Source organism: Ranitomeya imitator, chromosome 3 (genome assembly GCF_032444005.1).
Source record: "Ranitomeya imitator isolate aRanImi1 chromosome 3, aRanImi1.pri, whole genome shotgun sequence".
Lineage (NCBI taxonomy): Eukaryota > Metazoa > Chordata > Amphibia > Anura > Dendrobatidae > Ranitomeya > Ranitomeya imitator.
In genome coordinates, this window is record NC_091284.1 from 188,191,783 (window position 1) to 188,213,277 (window position 21,495).

Here is a 21,495-nt window from a genome sequence, read left to right on the forward strand (position 1 = left end):
TATATTCTTCCGGGTGTCTTAAGGTGTCCCCCATGGCATTTTTTTTGCTTTATATGTACTCTTTTACACGTATTTTAATAATGCTACAATAAATATTGCTTTTATTATTTTGGCATCTCTTTGTATTTACAGTATATGTACAGTACAGACCGAAAGTTTGGACATAACTTTCCATTTAAAGATTTTTCTGCATTTTCATGACTATGAAAATTGTAAATTCACACTGAAGGCATCAAAACTATGAATTAACACATGTGGAATTATATACTTAATAAAAAAAAGTGTGAAACAACTGAAAATATGTCTTATATTCTAGGTTCTTCAAAGTAGCCACCTTTTGCTTTGATGACTGCTTTGCACACTCTTGGCATTCTCTTGATGAGATTCAAGAGGTAGTTACCGGGAATGGTCTTCCAACAATCTTGAAGGAGTTCCCAGAGATGCCTAGCACTTGTTGGCCCTTTTGCCTTCACTCTGCGGTCCAGCTTACCACAAACCATCTCGATTGGGTTCAGGTCTGGTGACTGTGGAGGCCAGGTCATCTGGTGTAGCACCCCATCACTCTCCTTCTTGGTGAAATAGCCCTTACACAGCCCAGAGGTCTGTTTCGGGTCATTGTCCTGTTGAAAAATAAATGATGGTCCAACTAAACGCAAACCGGATGGAATAGCATGCCGCTGCAAGATGCTGGTTCAGTATGCCTTCAATTTTGAATAAATCCCCAACAGTGTCACCAGCAAAGCACCCCCACACCATCACAACTCCTCCTCCATGCTTCACGGTGGGAGCCAGGCATGTAGAGTCCATCCGTTCACCTGTTCTCTGTCGCACAAAGACACGGTGGTTGGAACCAAAGATCTCAAATTTGGACTCATCAGACCAAAGCACAGATTTCCACTTGTCTAATGTGCATTCCTTGTGTTCTTTAGCCCAAACAAGTCTCTTCTGCTTGTTGCCTGTCCTTAGCAGTGGTTTCCTAGCAGCTATTTTAGCATGAAGGCCTGCTGCACAAAGTCTCCTCTTAACTTGTTGTAGAGATGTGTCTGCTGCTTGAACTCTGTGTAGCATTGAGCTGGTCTCTAATCTGAGCTGCTGTTAACCTGCGTTTTCTGAGGCTGGTGACTTGGATAAACTTATCCTCAGAAGCAGAGTTGACTCTTGGTCTTCCTTTCCTGAGGCGGTCCTCATGTGAGCTAGTTTCTTTGTAGCACTTGATGGTTTTTGCCACTGCACTTGGGGACACTTTCAAAGTTTTCCCAATTTTTCGGACTGACTGACCTTCATTTCTTAAAGTAATGATGGCCACTTGTTTTTCATTACTTAGCTTCTTTTTTCTTGCCATAATACAAATTCTAACAGTCTATTCAGTAGGACTATCAGCTGTGTATCCACCAGACTTCTGCTCAACACAACTGATGGTCCCAACCCCATTTATAAGGCAAGAAATCCCACTTATCAAACCTGACAGGGCACACCTGTGAAATGAAAACCATTCCCAGTGACTACCTCTTGAAGCTCATCAAGAGAATGCCAAGAGTGTGCAAAGCAGCCATCAAAGCAAAAGGTGGCTACTTTGAAGAACCTAGAATATAAGACATATTTTCAGTTGTTTAACAATTTTTTTGTTAAGTATATATTTCCACATGTGTTAATTCATAGTTTTGATGCCTTCAGTGTGAATGTACATTTTTCATAGTCATGAAAATACAAACAAATCTTTAAATGAGACGGTGTGTCCACACTTTTGGTCTGTACTGTACATCTCTGGCAAAAATTAAGAGACCACTGCAAAATTTTGAGTTTGTCTGATTTTTTTCTTTATAGATATATACAGTGCCATGCGAAAGTATTCGGCTCCCTGGAACTTTTCAAACGTAAAGATACCAAATGTAAATTTTTGGTGAAGAATAGTGATGAGCGAGTGTACTCCTTGCTCAGGTTTTCCTGAGCACGCTCGTGCGACCTCAGAGTATTTATTATCGCTCGGAGATATAGTTTTCATTGCCTCAGTTGCATGATTTACGGCTTGCCACATGTAAGCTTATCTGGAAGCCGTAAATCATGCAACTGAGGCGATGAAAACTATATCTCCGAGCAATAACAAATACTCTGAGGTTGCACGAGCGTGCAACTAGTACACTCGCTCATCACTAGTGAAGAATTATCAACAAGTGGAACACAATTGTGAAATTCAATGAAATTTATTGGTTATTTAAAATTTTTGTGGAAATTCAAAAACTGAAAAGTGGGGCGTGCAATATTATTCGGCCCCTTTAACTTAATACTTTGTTGCACCACCTTTTGCTTTGATTACAGTTGCAAGTCGCTTGGGGTATGTCTATAAGTTTTGTACATCGAGAGACTGAAATTCTTGCCCATTCTTCCTTGGCAAACAGCTCGAGCTCAGTGAGGTTTGATGGAGATCGTTTGTGAACAGCAGTTTTCAGCTCTTTCCACAGATTCTCGATTGGATTAAGGTCTGGACTTTGACTTAGCCATTCTAACACCTGGATACGTTTATTTGTGAACCATTTCATTGTAGATTTTGCATTATGTTTGGGATCATTGTCTTGTTGGAAGACAAATCTCCGTCCCCGTCTCAGGTCTTTTGCAGCCTATTGTGTTCCTTGGTCTCCATGATGCTCTATGTGCTTCAAACAGAACCCTGAGACTATCACAGAGCAGGTGCATTTATACGGAGACTCGATTACACACAGGTGGATTATATTTATCATCATTAGGCATTTAGGGCAACATTGGATCATTCAGAGATCCACAATGAACTTCTGGAGTGAGTTTGCTGCACTGAAAGTAAAGGGGCCGAATAATATTGCACGCCCCACTTTTCAGTTTTTGAATTTCCCAAAAAATTTAAAATAACCAATAAATTTCATTCAACTTCACAATTGTGTTCCATTTGTTGTTGATTCTTCACCAAAAATTTACATTTGGTATCTTTATGTTTGAAGCATGGTATGTGGGAAAAGGTTGAAAAGTTCCAGGGAGTCGAATACTTTCGCAAGGCACTGTAGGTACAGTATATGTAAATTGTTCTTTTATTCTATAAACTACTGAAAACATGTCTACGAAGTTCCAAGCAATAAATTATTTTCTGAAAATGACAAATGGTCAAAATAACAAAAAATGCATTGCTTGCAGACCTCAAATAATGCAAAAAAAAGTTCATAATCATTTAGAAACAACAATACTCATGTTTTAACTCAGGAAGAGTTTAGAAATCAATATTTTGTGGAATAACCATGATTTTTAATCACAGCTTTCATCCGTCTTGGCATGTTTTCCACCAATCTATCACACTGCTTTTGGGTGACCTTATGCCACTCCTGGTACAAAAATTTAAGCAGGTCTTTGTTTGAAGGCTTGTGACTATCCATCTTCCTCTTGATTACATTCCAGAGGTTTTCCATGGAGTTCAGGTCTGGAGATTAGGCTAGTCATGACAAGCATTTGATGTGGTGGTCCTTCATCCACACCTTGATTGACCTAGCTGTGTGCAATGGCAAATTATCCTGCTGGAAAAACCAGTCCTCAAAGTTGGAGGACATTGCCTGAGCAGAAGGAATCAACTGTTTTTCCAGGGGTAACCTTGTGTGTGGCTTGATTCATATGTCCTTCGCAAATATTAACCTGGCCAATTCCAGCCTTGCTGAAGCATCCCCAGATCAACACCTGGTAATCTAATGGTTAGAAGGAGACCTGGAGAGTCGTACGAGCCACAATGTCTTGCACCCACTATGAAATTTGGTGGAGGATCCGTGATAATCAGTCAGGGTCAGTGCTCCAAGTGCGCCTATTACCACTGGAATCACTGTTGCCTTCACCTTCCACATCTTCTCCAGTTTTCCTTTGAGGCCCTGGTATTTCTCCGACTTCTCATATTCCTTCTTTCTGATGTTGCTGTCACTTGGCACTGCCACATCTATTATCATTGCTGTCTTCTGATCCTTGCCTACTATCACATGTCTGGTTGGTTCACCAACACCTGCTTATCTGTCTGGATCTTGAAGTCCCACAGGATTTTAGCCCTTTCATTCTCCACCACTTTTTCTAGGGTTCCGCACCTGGACTTAGGGGGACTTAGCTCATATGTTGTGCAGATGTTCCTGTATACAATTCCCACTACTTGGCTGTGGCATTCAGTATACGCTGTTCTTACTTGGTGTGGATAGATAGATAGATAGATAGATAGATATGGGATAGATAGATAGATAGATACAGTATTAGTACATTCATTTTCATTTGGAGTACCTTGATTCATATGTTGTTAAATTCAGGTGATCCAGTGCTCTGTCGCCATTATGGGAGACTAGGGCATGCAACAACAATGGATAGAGCAGTGTACTGAGCCTCTTGGCCATACCAAAGGTGCATCAAGCATCCAAATAAGGTTGTTTGATTAAACTTCAGTTTCAGAATGAAGGTTACAATTTTGAAATTAAAAATTGATTTTTCATTTTCTTGTGTCTCTTATCCATTACAAGGCTGTGTGCTTAGTTAATCCTGTCAGATTGAGCTGACAGGCTCCCTTTAACACATGAGACTACTGTTAGGTTCTTTTTTTACAGATACATATCCCACAGTATACTACAAGAAGGGGTGGCTGCTCTTCATCGACTATGACTGGGTGTGGTACAAGTAAGGCCAGTTTCACATTAGCGTTTACCTGATCTGCGGCGGGCTGCATACTTCCTCCGTGAAGCACTGCCCTCGGGCGCACCTCCGCTGCTAGCTCCACCTACTTCTGCATGCGGCCCGCATGCGGCCTGCGTACCTATCTTTAACATTAGGTACACAGGTCGTGCGGCTGTATGCGGATGCTGCCACATGCGTCATTTTGATGATGCGGCGACCAGCGTAGGATGCAGCCTGTAGCATTTTTTTTCCGCATCGTCAAAACGACGCATGTGGCAGCATCCGCATACAGCCGCACGACCTGCGTACCTAATGTTAAAGATAGGTACGCAAGCCGCATGCATGCCGCATGCAGAAGTAGGTGGAGCTAGCAGCGGAGGTGCGCCCGAGGGCAGTGCTTCACGGAGGAAGTATGCAGCCCGCCGCAGATCAGGTAAACGCTAATGTGAAACTGGCCTTACTTGTACCACACCCAGTCATAGTCGATGAAGAGCAGCCACCCCTTCTTGTAGTATACTGTGGGATATGTATCTGTAAAAAAAGAACCAAACAGTAGTCTCATGTGTTAAAGGGAGCCTGTCAGCTCAATCTGACAGGATTAACTAAGCACACAGCCTTGTAGCCTTGTAGCCTGGGAAGCTCCATGGATATTACCCCCTTCCCAGGCTATAAACATCAGCCCCCCAGCCATTTGCTTTCCCTCTGCTGGTTGCGAAAATTGAGCGGGAGCCCACGCCCTTTTTTTTACGAAAAATAATCTTTTATTAATTAAAAACATGTCCAGTAATTTGCACACACACTGTCCTGATTGGATTTGTCATTGACATCTATATATCTACCTATTCTATTTGCATTTACTGTGCGTAATCAATCTCGTCTTTCCTGTCGGCTCCTGCAGTGATTTTACAGAAGCCGGTAGATGAATTCTATCTTTCTGTGCAATAAAAATACATATATGTGTGTGTTACTGACATGTATATACATATGTATTCTATGTGTATATTTCTATTCTATTCTAACCTGTCAGTGTGATTTTACTGTACACTGCACATCAATTACCGGCTTTTCAAAGGACACAAGGTGCAAGTGCTGTCCTTTTTATTTGATGCAAATCGCAGCATGTTGCGATTTTTTTTCTCAGTCCGATTTGAGCGGAGAAAAAAAATTGCAGATGAGATGTAACTCATTGAATAACATTGGTACGTAACCTAAGAGATATTGTAACGCAAGAATATGTATAACTTCAAGGGGTTATCCAGACTTAGGTTAGATTACAAGTCTGCGGTCACTATGATTGCACTGAATGGGCCGGCAGTAGCTCCCTGTATAGTGCTGATGTTTAGAGTAAAACTATGGAAGGAATGCATTGCCCTAGGTCCTTCTTCCTCCATATCAGTGTGGGTCTTCCACATCCGACGCCTATTAATATGCCATCACTTAATGTGTTTGGAATATTCCTTTTAACGTATATCATTATGCAGTTAACGCCCTCTAGTGTCAGCTGCATGTAAATAATACTCTATATTTTAAATGTAGAACTTAAACCGCTGTACGCAAAATTTGAGATTTTTTGCGAAGTCTTTCAACACTAATGATTGACTGATTGTTAATTCCTACCTATATTTAAAGAAACCAAAGTATTCACCCATACATCTTTACAAAGTCCACTAATATATATTATATATAAAATATTTATATAGAATTTATTTATTATACACATTGGGAAAAGCCAGACTGTCATAAAGGGAGAACACAAATACAGGTATGTTGTAATGATGAAAAACAGAGTTATATACAATGGCAACATGAATAAGAGGTTATAATGTGACATTATATATTTACCCTGAGTGCATGAATATCGAAATAAACAGTGTTGCAATTGCACAAGAAATGTAATAATTTGTGTATTAATAATTATCATCTGCTTTAAAAATTAGCATAATTCAGAGACTTCAATAACAAAATACAGATATAGCATAACTATAACTCTGGCATGATTAAGTTGCAGTTTATGATTTTTCCCTAGTCATTGATCTGTGATGGCATAGGGCGACTGCCATGCATCACACCCGTCCCCCTTCTATGCCTTGACTGATACCCAATGCCATTTAGTAAGAATTGGTTCAGCAACATCTTATTAGACTTCTGGCGCAGTGTAGCATAAAGATGTGTGTGGAAATATAGGAGAGAATTATGGCAATGCTACAGGGTGTATATAATCATCGCGACTAATCTATGATTGTCTTTTAACTTCTGCTTAGTTTCGTAAAGAGGTTGTCTACTACTTTTTCCCATTGATGGCCTATCCTTAGGTCAGGTCATCAATGTCTGATTGGTCAGGCTCCGGCACCCCCGCCGATCAGCTGTTACCGCTGTCAGCGTCGGCCGGCTGGAAATACTCACTTGCAGAGTTGGCTGTCTTCTGATAGTGGCCGCGACTGGGTACTGCACATCCGCCTCTTATTAAAATCAATGAGGCATATGTGTAGTACCCTGTCACGGACACTAGAAGACAGCCAGCTCCGCGAGTGGGTATTTGTGGCCGCCAATGACGTCTGAGCCTGGCCAATCAGACATTGAAGACCTATCCTAAGGATAGATCATCGATGAAAAAGTAGTGGACAACATCTTTAACTGTATGAGATTCCTAGAGATATGGAGAAGATGTAGGCAGATGTATGGAGACTGCACAGTCAAAGTTAAAATAAAAAAAAAGCCGTATTGGTAGTTTTATCTGATCTTTGTGTGACACCTCAGCATTTTGGAATAAGACATGCAATAAAAAAGTTTTCATAATTCATTTAATTTTTTTTTCCTCCACTAAATGTATCATTAATAAGTAATATTTTTTTTAAAGGATTTCTACAGGCTTCAGAAAAGCCCTTTCCCATGGCTGCGGTTTATTTTACAAAAATAAATCAGGCTTTCGTACCCAGGGATCTGCGCCGAGTCTCCAACACTGCTCCAGTGTCTACTGTCTGCAGCATCGGTGTCACGTCAGTCGCGGTGTAGTGTCAGTGAGCTCAGCGGCTCATGCCATAAACTCGGGCAGCTCGGATAGGCTAAGTTCACATTTGCGTTCGGCAGCCCTGCGTAGGGCTGCGTACTTTTTCCCTTCATATCCGCACAGCTGCGAATGCATCCTGCATACCTATCTTTAACCCCTTAAGCCCCGAGGGTGGTTTGCACGTTAATGACCGGGCCAATTTTTACAATTCTGACCACTGTCCCTTTATGAGGTTATAACTCTGGAACGCTTCAACGGATCTTGGCGATTCTGACATTGTTTTCTCGTGACATATTGTACTTCATTTTAGTAGTAACATTTATTCGATATAACTTGCGTTTATTTGTGAAAAAAACGGAAATTTGGCGAAAATTTAGAAAGTTTCGCAATTTTCCAACTTTAAATTTTTATGCCCTTAAATCACAGAGATATCTCACGCAAAATACTTAATAAGTAACATTTCCCACATGTCTACTTTACATCAGCACAATTTTGGAACCAAAATTTTTTTTTGTTAGGAAGTTATAAGGGTTAAAAGTTGACCAGCAATTTCTCATTTTTACAACACCATTTTTTTTTAGGGACCACATCTCATTTGATGTCATTTTGAGGGGTCTATATGATAGAAAATACCCAAGTGTGACACCATTCTAAAAACTGCACCCCTCAAGGTGCTCAAAACCACATTCAAGAAGTTTATTAACCCTTCAGGGGTTTCACAGGAATTTTTGGAATGTTTAAATAAGAATGAATATTTAACTTTTTTTCACACAAAATTTATTTCAGCTCCAATTTGTTTTATTTTACCAAGGGTAACAGGATAAAATGGATGCCAAACATTGTTGTACAATCTGTACTGAGTACGCTGATAGCCCATATGTGGGAGTAAACCACTGTTTGGGCGCATGGCAGAGCTCGGAAGGGAAGGAGCGCCATTTGACTTTTAAATGCAAAATTGACAGGAATTGAGATGGGACACCATGTTGCGTTTGGAGAGCCACTGATGTGCCTAAACATTGAAACCCCCCCACAAGTGACACCATTTTGGAAAGTAGACACCCTAAGGAACTTATCTAGATGTGTGGTGACCACTTTGACCCACCAATTGCTTCACAGAAGTTTATAATGCAGAGCCGTAAAAATAAAAAATCATATTTTTTCACAAAAATGATCTTTTCGCCCCCAATTTTTTATTTTCCCAAGAGTAAGAGAAGAAATTGGACCTCAAAAATTGTTGGCCAATTTGTCCTGAGTACGCTGATACCCCATATATGGGTGTAAACCATTGTTTGGGCGTATGGCAGAGCTCGGAAGGGAAGGAGCGCCATTTGACTTTTCAATGCAAAATTGACTGGAATTGAGATGGGACGCCATGTTGCGTTTGGAGAGCCCCTGATGTGCCTAAACATTGGAACCCCTCACAAGTGACACCATTTTGAAAAGTAGACCCCTTAAGGAACTTATCTAGATGTGTGGTGAGCACTTTGACCCAACAAGTGCTTCACAGAAGTTTATAATGCAGAGCCGTAAAAATAAAAAATCTTATTTTTTCACAAAAATGATCTTTTCGCCCCCAATTTTTTATTTTCCCAAGGGTAAGAGAAGAAATTAGACCACAAAAGTTGTTGTGCAATTTGTCCTGAGTGCGACGATACCCCATATGTGGGGGTAAACCACTTTTTGGGTGCATAGCAGAGCTCGGAAGGGAAGGAGCGCCATTTGACTTTTCAATGCAAAATTGACTGGAATTAAGTTGGGACGCCATGTTGGTTTGGAGAGCCCCTGATGTGCCTAAACATTAAAACCCCCCACAAGTGACACCATTTTGGAAACTAGACCCCATAAGGAACTTATCTAGATGTGTTTTGAGAGCTTTGAACCCCCAAATGTTTCACTACAGTTTATAACGCAGAGCCGTTAAAATAATTTTTTTTTTTTTTCGCAAAAATTATTTTTTAGCCCCCAGTTTTGTATTTTCACAAGGGTAACATAATAAATTGGACCCCAAAAGTTGTTGTCCAATTTGTCCTGAGTACGCTGATACCCCATATGTGGGGGGGAACCACTGTTTGGGCGCATGGCAGAGCTCGGAAGGGAAGGAGCGCCATTTGGAATGCAGACTTAGATGGATTGGTCTGCAGGAGTCACGTTGCATTTGCAGAGCCCCTGATGTACCCAAACAGTACAAACCCCCCACAAGTGACCCCATATTAGAAACTAGACCTCCCATGGAACTTATCTAGATGTGTTGTGAGAACTTTGAACCCCTAAGTGTTTCACTACAGTTTATAACGCAGAGCCGTGAAAATAAAAATTCTTTTTTTTTTTCACAAAAATGATTTTTTAGCCCCCAGCTTTGTATTTTTACAAGGGTAACAGAATAAATTGGACCCCAAAAGTTGTTGTTCAATTTGTCCTGAGTACGCTGATACCCCGTATGTGGGGGGGAACCACTGTTTGGGCGCATGGCAGAGCTCGGAAGGGAAGGAGCGCCATTTGGAATGCAGACTTAGATGGATTGGTCTGCAGGCGTCACGTTGCATTTGCAGAGCCCCTGATGTACCCAAACAGTAGAAACCACCCACAAGTGACCCCATATTGAAACTAGACCTCCCATGGAACTTATCTAGATGTGTTGTGAAAACTTTGAACCCCCAAGTGTTTCACTACAGTTTACAACGCAGAGCCGTGAAAATAAAAAATCCTTTTTTTTCCCACAAAAATGATTTTTAGCCCCCCAAATTTTTATTTTCCCAAGGATAACAAGAGAACTTGGACCCAAAAAGTTGTTGTCCAATTTGTCTCGAGTACGATGATACCCCATATGTTGGGGTAAACTCCTGTTTGGACACACGGGAGAGCTCGGAAATGAAGGAGCACTGTTTTACTTTTTCAATGCAGAATTGGCTGGAATTGAGATCGGACGCCATGTCGCGTTTGGAGAGCCCCTGATGTGTCTAAACAGTGGAAACCCCCAATTATAACTGAAACCCTAATCCAAACGCACCCCTAACCCTAATCCCAACTGTAACCCTAACCACACACCTAACCCTGACACACCCCTAATTCTAATCCCAACCCTAATCCCAACCGTAAATGTAATACAAACCCTAACCCTAACCCTAGCCCTAACCCTAACCCTAATGGGAAAATGGAAATAAATACATTTTTTTTAATTTTATTATTTTTCCCTAAGGCTAGGTTCACATTGCATTAGGGAAATCCGTTTAGCACTAGCGGATTGCGCTAACGCAATGTCTTTTTAGGTGTCGTGTTTAGTGGTCGCGTTAACGTCCCCGCTCTGGAAGATCGGGGATCGGACCTCGGGCGCGCCGCGGACACTGCAAGCAGCGTCTGAGGCGCGCCACAAAAGAACGGCACCTTGCTAGCGCGAGCCGAAAATGGCACGCTCTAGCGATGCGCTACACCCGAAAATCACATTGCTGTCAATGGTTGTGCTAACGGACCCGTTGCACGGCGTTAATTGTGACATTTTCGCCGTGCAACGCTGTCCGTTAGCGTTAACCCATTAACGCAATGTGAACCTAGCCTAACTAAGGGGGTGATGAAGGGGGGTTTGATTTACTTTTATAGCGAGTTTTTTATATCGGATTTTTATGATTGGCAGCCGTCACACACTAAAAGACGCTTTTTATAGCAAAAAAGTTTTTGCGTCTCCACATTTTGAGACCTATAATTTTTCCATATTTTGGTCCACAGAGTCATGTGAGGTCTTGTTTTTTGCGGGACGAGTTGACGTTTTTATCGGTTACATTTTCGGACATGTGACAGTTTTTGATCGCTTTTTATTCCGATTTTTTGTGAGGCAGAATGACCAAAAACCAGCTATTCATGAATTTCTTTTGGGGGAGGCGTTTATACCGTTCCGCGTTTGGTAAAATTGATGAAGCAGTTTTATTCTTCGGGTCAGTACGATTACAGCGATACCTCATTTATATCATTTTTTTTATGTTTTGGCGCTTTTATACGATAAAAGCTATTTTATAGAAAAAATAATTATTTTGGCATCGCTTTATTCTCAGGACTATAACTTTTTTATTTTTTTGGTTATGATGCTATATGGCGGCTCGTTTTTTGCGGGACAAGATGACGTTTTCAGAGGTACCATGGTTATTTATATCCGTCTTTTTGATCGCGTGTTATTCCACTTTTTGTTCAGCGTTATGATAATAAAGCGTTGTTTTTTGGCTCGTTTTTTTTTTTTTTTTCTTACGGTGTTCACTGAAGGGGTTAACTAGTGGGCCAGTTTTATAGGTCGGGTCGTTACGGACGCGGCGATACTAAATATGTGTACTTTTATTGTTTTTTTTGTTTTTTTTTTATGTAAAGAAATGTATTTATGGGAATAATATTTTTTTTTTTCTGCTTTATTTAGGAATTTTTTTTTTATTTTTTTTTTACAAGTGTGGAAATTTTTTTTTTTACTTTTTCACTTTGTCCCAGGGGGGGACATCACAGATCACCGATCTGACAGTGTGCACAGCACTCTGTTAGATCGGTGATCTGACATACAGCCGGGCAGGATTAGAGCTGCAGCTGCAGCCTGATCCTGACCCGGAAGTGCTCCCTGCAGGACCCGGATGCAGCCCGGCGGCCATTTTGGATCCGGGGACTGCAGGGAGAAGACGCTCGGTACACGGTGAGCACATCACCGTGTACCGATCGTCTCAGGGAAGCCCGCAGGGAGCCCCCTCCCTGCGCGATGCTTCCCTGCACCGCCGGCACACCGCGATCATCTTTGATCGCGGTGTGCCGGGGGTTAATGTGCCGGGAGCGGTCCGTGACCGCTCCTGGCACATAGTGCCGGATGTCAGCTGCGATAGGCAGCTGACACCCGGCCGCGATCGGCCGCGCTCCCCCCGTGAGCGCGGCCGATCGCATATGACGTACTATCCCGTCCATGGGAATTAAGTCCCAGGTCACCTGGACGGGATAGTACGTCATATGGGATTAAGGGGTTAACATTGGGTACGCAGGGACATGCGTTTGTCTGTGGATGCGTCCGCATGTGTTGCTTTGACGTGCCCGCTGACCGCACGGGAACACATGTTGCGTTCGGTGGCACGTCAAAACGCCGCACGTGGACGCATCCGCAGACAAAGGCATACCCAATGTCAAAGATAGGTATGCAGGATGCATGCGCAGCTGCGCGGATATGAAGGGAAAAAGTACGCAGCCCTACGCAGGGCTGCCGAACGCAAATGTGAACCCAGCCTTATTGGCTTCAGTGCTGCCTGCATGACATTGATGCTCCACCATGAGCAGAGGCGGACACTCTGCTCAGGGAGAGGGGGGATTAATAAAGGACAGGTGCATATAATAAAGAAAAAAAGCTTCACCCAAGCAACTGGGGTTTTCTGAACCTGTAAAAACCCCTCTAAATCTGCACACGTTGCAGATTTTGTTGCGGATCCGCAACGTTTGTTCCACGCGGATTTGCGCCAAATCCGCAAAGGGTAGCTCAGGCAATGTTAATCAATGGGAATACAGAATTGATGTGCACACGCTGCGGAAAATTCCGCACTGATTCTCAGCATTTTATTTTACACAGCATGTCAATTCTTTTTGTGGATCTGCAGCGTTTTTTGCACCCATAGACTTACATTGAGTCAGTCAAATCCGCAGCTAAACCGCAGGTGTAAAAAGGTCTGCGAATTTGTGTGCCAAAAATGCTGCGGAGAGGAAGAGTGTGTGGGCAGAGAATGGTGTGGGCAGAGACTATGTGCGTGTGTGTGTGAGGGTGTTTGAGTGTAGCCAGGCATCGTCTGATGGGACTACTACTCCCATCCGGCTATGTCTGGTGTCACATATAACAGTGATAGCATGAGCCAATGATGGGACAGTAGTAGTCCCATCATCCAGCAACTGTGTTCAATTGTAAAACAAAAAAAATCCACATTCATACTCGCCAAACACCAAATTCCCAGACACCCTCGATCTCCTGAAGTAAAGATAAAATAATAAACCAACATATACTTACCTAGTCCATTTAATAACGAGTGTTCCACGGCCATCTCATGTGTAGAATAGTCACATCAGGAGATGTGACCGCTCTACAATGCCTCCAGAAATACACTGACAATAGGTATCCTCCCGCAGTGTATCACTGCGCCGCCGTCATATGTCACTGGTGTTCATGCTGTCACTTGCGGCACCGCTGTGTGAGAAAATTCTCATACAGCAATAGTGCCGTAAATCAGAGCACAAACTCCGGTGATCTCTCACTGTATCACCGGAGGCCGTGTAGAGCAGTTACATCACGCGAGATCATTATGAGACACTCGGTAAAAGGACTATGGCAGACAGGGAGTATTTGTGTTGGTTTATTATTTTATTTTTGTTGCAGGAGATCAAGGGATTTGGGGATTAGGCGATGCAGTAAGTATGTTTTAATTAACATTCAATAAAGGAGTCTGTGTCATTATTTCAAATAAAGGACTTTATTCTGGCTGTCTTTATTTACCATACTATAAGATTAGTAATGAATAAGGTGTCTTATTGACGATTCTCCATTACTAAGCCGTTGGCTTGATGTCAGCGGACAATACACAGGTGACATCAACCCCACAAATATTACCTATTTGCCACTGCTGCAGGGCAAGTGGGAAGAGCAAGGCGAAGTGCCAGAATTGGCGCATCTATAAGATGCGCCATTTCTGGGGCAGCTGAGTGCTGATGTTTTTAGCCTGGGGGGGTGCTAATATACATGGCCCCATCCCAGGCTATTAGTATCAGCCCACAGCTGTCTGCCTAGCCTTTGCTGGTTCGATTTTATAGAGGGGACCCCATGTCAATTTTTTTCTGTAAACTAGCCAGTAAAGGCTAAGCAAACACCTTTGAGCTGACATTAATAGTCTGGGAACCTTTATGGCTATTGGCTCCTTCCCAGAATATTAACATCATCCCTCAGCCATCGGCTTTCCCTCTGCTGGTAACTAAAATTACGCAGGAGCCCACACAATTTTTTTTAAAATAGATATTGCGTTTCACCCAAATTTCGTGTGTGTGTGTCTTTTATTTAACTCTTTATGCACCATTTTATTAATGAGGGTATCTGGCTGATATAGATATATATATATATTTTTTTTATTTTTTTTCACTTATATTTGTTTTGTGTGTGCAAACATATTTGAACATGGTATGTAATGTAAGATTATGGTCTCCAATGGAGAATGTAAAAGAAGAGGTTAGACAAGGAAATTACATCACGATTCTTTTTTTTGTTAAATAATATATCTTTTTTTAGCTTGCAAATCCGCAGAGAGAACCGCATGAAAATCCGCATCAAAACCGCGCAGATTTTCAACTGCATTTTCTGCCAAGAGAGGCAGAATCTGCGTAGATTTTTACAAAGGCAAATCCACAACGTGCGCACATACCCTAAGTGAATTGCCCAATGCAGATTTCACAGACAATAAATCCTTCGTGTCAAAAACAGATATCTTAGGGGATTTGATAGGCTCCCTTTATGAATAAGAATGGATAATTATTTTATGGGTTAAATGTCAAGTCCTGAGGATAGGGAGACACTGTAGAAATATGATCATGCTCTTAGAGCCTTGTTGCAGACTAAGTAAGATCAAAAATGATCAAATCATAAGATAATCACTGTGAATATTTCAACAAAGTGAGTTTTTGAGTCCATTTTGCATGTACAAAATGCCTTCATGATTGTCTACATTATTCCTGACCAAGAACTCCATGCCCCCAAAATATGGTATCAATTCAAGCTTTTCTAGAATTGAAAAATGAATGAATGGTCGTGTTCTGACTTTTTAACCTGTTTGGAACCACTGGATCCGGGCACAAAAATGTACTTGCCATCCAATCTCTGTTGCAAAATTTCCAAGATCTGCTATAAAGTCTTATACCTGAGGTCTACACTTCAGTTAAGGAAACATAAATGCAGATTTCTAACTTTTTTGCAAATTTAGTTAAAGGTGATGCACAGTAGCACGAAAAATCTTTCTAATCAGTAGCATATCAAGTTTAATAATTCACTTTAATTAACCCTAGTGTCCAAATCAGCCACAGGTCACGTGACTGAGCTATTTGGATTGTTTGGCGCTTATACTGCAATTACGTTTGGATGCCCCATGTTCTGAGCTGTCCTTGTCCCCAAATGAGCATACACCAAACCACCTTCACAATGCGTTCTCAGCTATAGTGAAGGAAAGCTCAACCCAAATAGCATCAAGACTTGTGATGCATCAAAAATTGAGACATCAGCTGAAGCATCAAAGGATCCAGATCGTGCAGTCATGTGATCTGTGGTTGATTTAGCCAAATGGGACACTGGAGTAATCCAAAATATATTGGAAAATACATGTGCTGGCTATATTTAAGTAGCACTCATCAAAATGTTATTTTAATATATTGCAATCATCATTATATAGCACTGTGTACTTACAATTGCTCATTTTGCCTTTCTACCCAGCTAATTCTTCTCTTTTCCAATAGGACTATGAGATCACATGATTATAAACTGACTAGCTAGATCCTTCTAAGCTCTATGTAGAAACAGGTGGTACATTTTCCCTGTATGAATCATAAGTCACTGCAAAAGTTCCTGCCAGGGAGGAGGAAGAAGGAGCAGCAGGGTCAGGAGGTAAAAAGGGGGATGATAAATACAGGGACATGCGACTTCCTGTTTCTACATAGAGCAGAGATTAACTGGGTAGAAAGGCAAAATGAGTAATTGTAAGTACACAGTGCTATATATGATGGCTGGAATATATATTAAGAGGTTGAGAACTTTGCTGAGAGATCATCATTAATGTTTAGAAAGGCTTTTCATAATTCTGGACAACACCTTTTAAGTACTCTCTTTCTCAAAACATTACTGCAACATTTTAGGAAAACCCTAGACATGCAGTAAGTAATGTGAAATCATCGGGTAAAACTTTTATTTTTCTAAACTGGCATTTGCCAAAATATACATTGATGTAGACCTGAAGTACGCTACAAAGATTTCACTATACACTCAGATATACATGAAATATTGGAATAAGAAACATTTAATACATAGATTAGCAAATTACTGATGACTTTGGGATTCAGGTGACCACTCCAGGGGTCAATATACAGTGGGGGAAAAAAGTATTTAGTCAGTCACCAATTGTGCAAGTTCTCCCACTTAACCCCTTTCTGACATATGACGTACTATCCCGTCGAGGTGGGGTGGGCCCGTATGACCACCGACGGGATAGTACGTCATAGCGATCGGCCGCGCTCACGTGGGGAGAGCGGCCGGGTGTCAGCTGAATATCGCAGCTGACATCCGGCACTATGTGCCAGGAGCGGTCACGGACCGCCCCCGGCACATTAACCCCCAACACAATGCGATCAAACCTGAGACACCCAGAGCAACGCGATGTGATCGCATTGCTGCGAGGGTCTCTTACCTCCTCCTCCCTGCAGCAGGCCCAGATCCAAGATGGCCGCGGCATCTGGGTCCTGCAGGGAGGTGGCTTCACTGACGCAAAGTGTCAGATCAGCGATCTTACACTATAACATGATGCTTTCTACCCCCCGGGACAATGTTATAGTGTAAAAAAAAAAATATTCACATGTGTAAAAAAAAAAAAAAATATTCTTCCTATAAATACATTTCTTTATCTAAATTAAAAAAAAAAAACAATAAAAGTACACATGTTTAGTATCGCCACGTCTGTAACGACCCCACCTATAAAACTATATCACTAATTAACCCCTTCAGTGAACACCGTAAAATAAAAAAATGAGGCAAAAAACAAACGCTTTATTCTCATACTGTCAAACAAAAAGTGGAATAACACGCGATCAAAAAGGCCGATATAAATAACCATGGTACCACTGAAAACATCTTGTCCCGCAAAAAACGAGCCGCTATACAGCATCATCAGCGAAAAAATAAAAAAGTTATAGTCCTCAGAATAAAGCGATGCAAAAATAATTATTTTTTCTGTGAAATAGTTTATCGTATAAAGGCGCCAAAACATAAAAAAATTATATCAATGAGGTATCGCTGTAATCGTACTGACCTGAAGAATAAAACTGCTTTATCAATTTTACCAAACGCGGAACAGTATAAACGCCTCCCCCAAAAGAAATTCATGAATAGCTGGTTTTTGGTCATTCTGCCTCACAAAAATCGGAATAAAAAGCGATCAAAAAATGTCACATGCCCGAAAATGTTACCAATAGCAATGTCAACTCATCCCGCAAAAAACAAGACCTCACATGACTCTGTGGACCCAAATATGGAAAAATTATAGCTCTCAAAATGTGGTAACGTAAAAAATATTTTTTGCAATAAAAAGCGTCTTTCAGTGTGTGACGGCTGCCAATCATAAAAATCCGCTAAAAAACCTGCTATAAAAGTAAATCAAACCCCCCTTCATCACCCCCTTAGTTACGGAAAAATTAAAAAAATATATTTATTTCTATTTTCCCATTAGCGCTAGGGTTAGGGTTAGGGCTAGGGTTAGGGTTAGGGTTAGGGTTGGGACTAGGGTTAAGGCTACTTTTAGGGTTGGGGCTAAAGTTAGGGTTAGGATTACATTTACGGTTGGGAATAGGGTTGGGATTAGGGTTAGGGGTGTGTCAGGGTTAGAGGTGTGGTTAGGGTTACCGTTGGGATTAGGGTTAGCGGTGTGTTTGGATTAGGGTTTCAGTTATAATTGGGGGGTTTCCACTGTTTAGGCACACCAGGGGCTCTCCAAACGCGACATGGCGTCCGATCTCAATTCCAGCCAATTCTGCGTTGAAAAAGTAAAACAGTGCTTCTTCCCTTCCGAGCTTTCCCGTGTGCGCAAACAGGGGTTTACCCCAACATATGGGGTATCAGCGTACTCAGGACAAATTGGACAACAACTTTTGGGGTCCAATTTCTCCTGTTACCCTTGGGAAAATACAAAACTGGGGGCTAAAAAATTATTTTTGTGGGAAATTTTATTTTATTATTTTCACGGCTCTGCGTTATAAACTGTAGTGAGTGGTAAACTGTAAAGTGTAGTGGTTCAAAGTTCTCACAACACATCTAGATAAGTTCCTTAGGGGGTCGTTTCCAATATGGGGTCACTTGTGGGGGGTTTCTACTGTTTAGGTACATTAGGGGCTCTGCAAATGCAATGTGACACCTGCAGACCATTCCATTTAAGCCTGCATTCCAAATTGCGCTCCTTCCCTTCCGAGCTCTCCCATGCGCCCAAACGGTGGTTCCCTCCAACATATGGGGTATCAGCGAACTCAGGACAAATTGGACAACAACTTTTGGGGTCCAATTTCTCCTGTTACCCTTGGGAAAATACAAAACTGGGGGCTAAAAAATAATTTTTGAGGGAAAATTTTTATCTTTTTTATTTTTACGGCTCTGCATTATAAACTTCTGTGAAGCCCTAGGTGGGTCAAAGTGCTCACCACACATCTAGATAAGTTCCTTAGGGGGTCTACTTTCCAAAATGGTGTCACTTGTGGGGGGTTTCAATGTTTAGGCACATCAGTGGCTCTCCAAACGCAACATGGCGTCCCATCTCAATTCCTGTCAAATTTGCATTGAAAAGTCAGACGCGCTCCTTGACTTCCGAGCTCTGCCATGCGCCCAAACAGTGGTTTAAGGTACCTTCACACTGAACGATATCGCTAGCGATCCGTGACGTTGCAGCGTCCTGGCTAGCGATATCTTTCAGTTTGACAGGCAGCAGCGATCAGGATCCTGCTGTGCCATCGTTGGGCGGAGCAAAAAGTCCAGAACTTTATTTCGTCGCTGGACTTCCTGCAGACATCGCTGAATCGGCGTGTGTGACGCCGATTCAGCGATGTCTTCACTGGTAACCAGGGTAAACATTGGGTTACTAAGCGCAGGGCCGCGCTTAGTAACCCGATGTTTACCCTGGTTACCAGCGTAAACGTAAAAAAAAAAAAAACACTACATACCTACGTTCCGCTGTCTGTCCTCCGGCGCTGTGCTTCTCTGCACTGTGAGCGCCGGCCAGCCGGAAAGCAGAGCACAGCGGTGACGTCACCGCTGTGCTTTCCGGCTGGCGTTCACAGTCATTGCAGGAAGCACAGCGCCGGGGGACAGACACCGGAATTTAAGTATGTACTGTTTGGTTTTTTTTACGTTTACGCTGGTAACCAGGGTAAACATCGGGTTACTAAGCGCGGCCCTGCGCTTAGTAACCCGATGTTTACCCTGGTTACCAGGGGACTTCGGCATCGTTGGTCCCTGGAGAACTGTCTGTGTGACAGCTCCCAAGCGACCACACAGCAACGCTGCAGCGATCGGGATCGTTTTCTGGATCGCTGCAGCGTCGCTAAATGTGACGGTACCTTAACCCCCACATATCGGGTATCGGTGTACTCAGGACAAATTGTACAACAACTTTTGGGGTCCATTTTCTCCTGTTACCCTTGGTAAAATAAAAACAAATTGGAGCTGAATAAATGTTTTGTGAAAAAAGTTAAATGTTCATTTTTATTTAAACATTCAAAAAATTCCTGTGAAACACCTAAAGGGTTAATAAACTTCTTGAATGTGGTTTTGAGCACCTTGAGGGGTGTAGTTTTAGAATGGTGTCACACTTGGTTATTTTCTATCATATAGACCCCTCAAAATGACTTCAAATGAGATGTGGTCCCTAAAATAAAATGGTGTTGTAAAAATGAGAAATTGCTGCCAACTTTTAACCCTTATAACTCCCTAACAAAAAAAATTTTTGGTTCCAAAATTGTGCTGATGTAAAGTAGACATGTGGGAAATGTTACTTATTAAGTATTTTGTGTGACATATCTCTGTGATTTAATTGCATAAAAATTCAAGGTTGGAAAATTACAAAATTTTCGCCAAATTTCCGTTTTTTTCACAAATAAATGCAGGTAATATCAAAGAAATTTTACCACTATCATGAAGTACAATATGTCACGAGAAAACATTGTCAGAATCGCCAAGATCCGTTGAAGCGTTCCAGAGTTATAACCTCATAAAGGGACAGTGGTCAGAATTGTAAAAAAATGGCCTGGTCATTAAGTGCAAACCACCCTTGGGGGTAAAGGGGTTAAAAAGATGAGAAAGACCTGTAATTGACATCTTAGGTAGACCACAACTATGAGAGTCAAAATGAGAATCCAGAAAATCACCTTGTCTGATTTGGCAAGATTTATTTTGCAAATTATGGTGGAAAATAAGTATTTGGTCATTAACAAAAGTTCATCTCAATATTCTGTTATATATCCTTTGTTGGCAATGACAGAGGTCAAACGTTTTTTTCTGTAAGTCTTCATAAGGTTGGCACACAATGTTGATGGTATGTTGGCACATTCCTCCATAAAGATCTCCTCTAGAGCAGTGATGTTTTGGTCCAGTTGCTGGGCAACACAGACTTTCAACTCCCTCCAAAGGTTTTCTATGGGGTTGAGACCTGGAGACTGGCTAGGCCACTCCAGGACCTTCATATGCTTCTTACGAAGCCACTTCTTCGTTGCCCTGGCGGTGTGATTGGGATCATTATCATACTGAAAGACCCATCCATGTTTCAACTTCAATGCCCTTGCTGATGGAAGGAGGTTTGCACTCAAAATCTCACGATGCATGACCCCATTCATTCCTTCATGTACACGGATTAGTCGTCCTGGTCCCTTTGCAGAGAAACAGCCCCAAAGCATGATGTTACTACCCCCATGCTTCACAATAGGTATGGTGTTCTTTGGATGCAACTCAGCATTCTGTCTCCTCTAAACACGACGAGTTTTGTTTCTACCAAATAGTTCTACTTTGGTTTCATCAGACCATATGACATTCTTCCAATGCTCTTATCAAAATGTTCTCTAGCAAA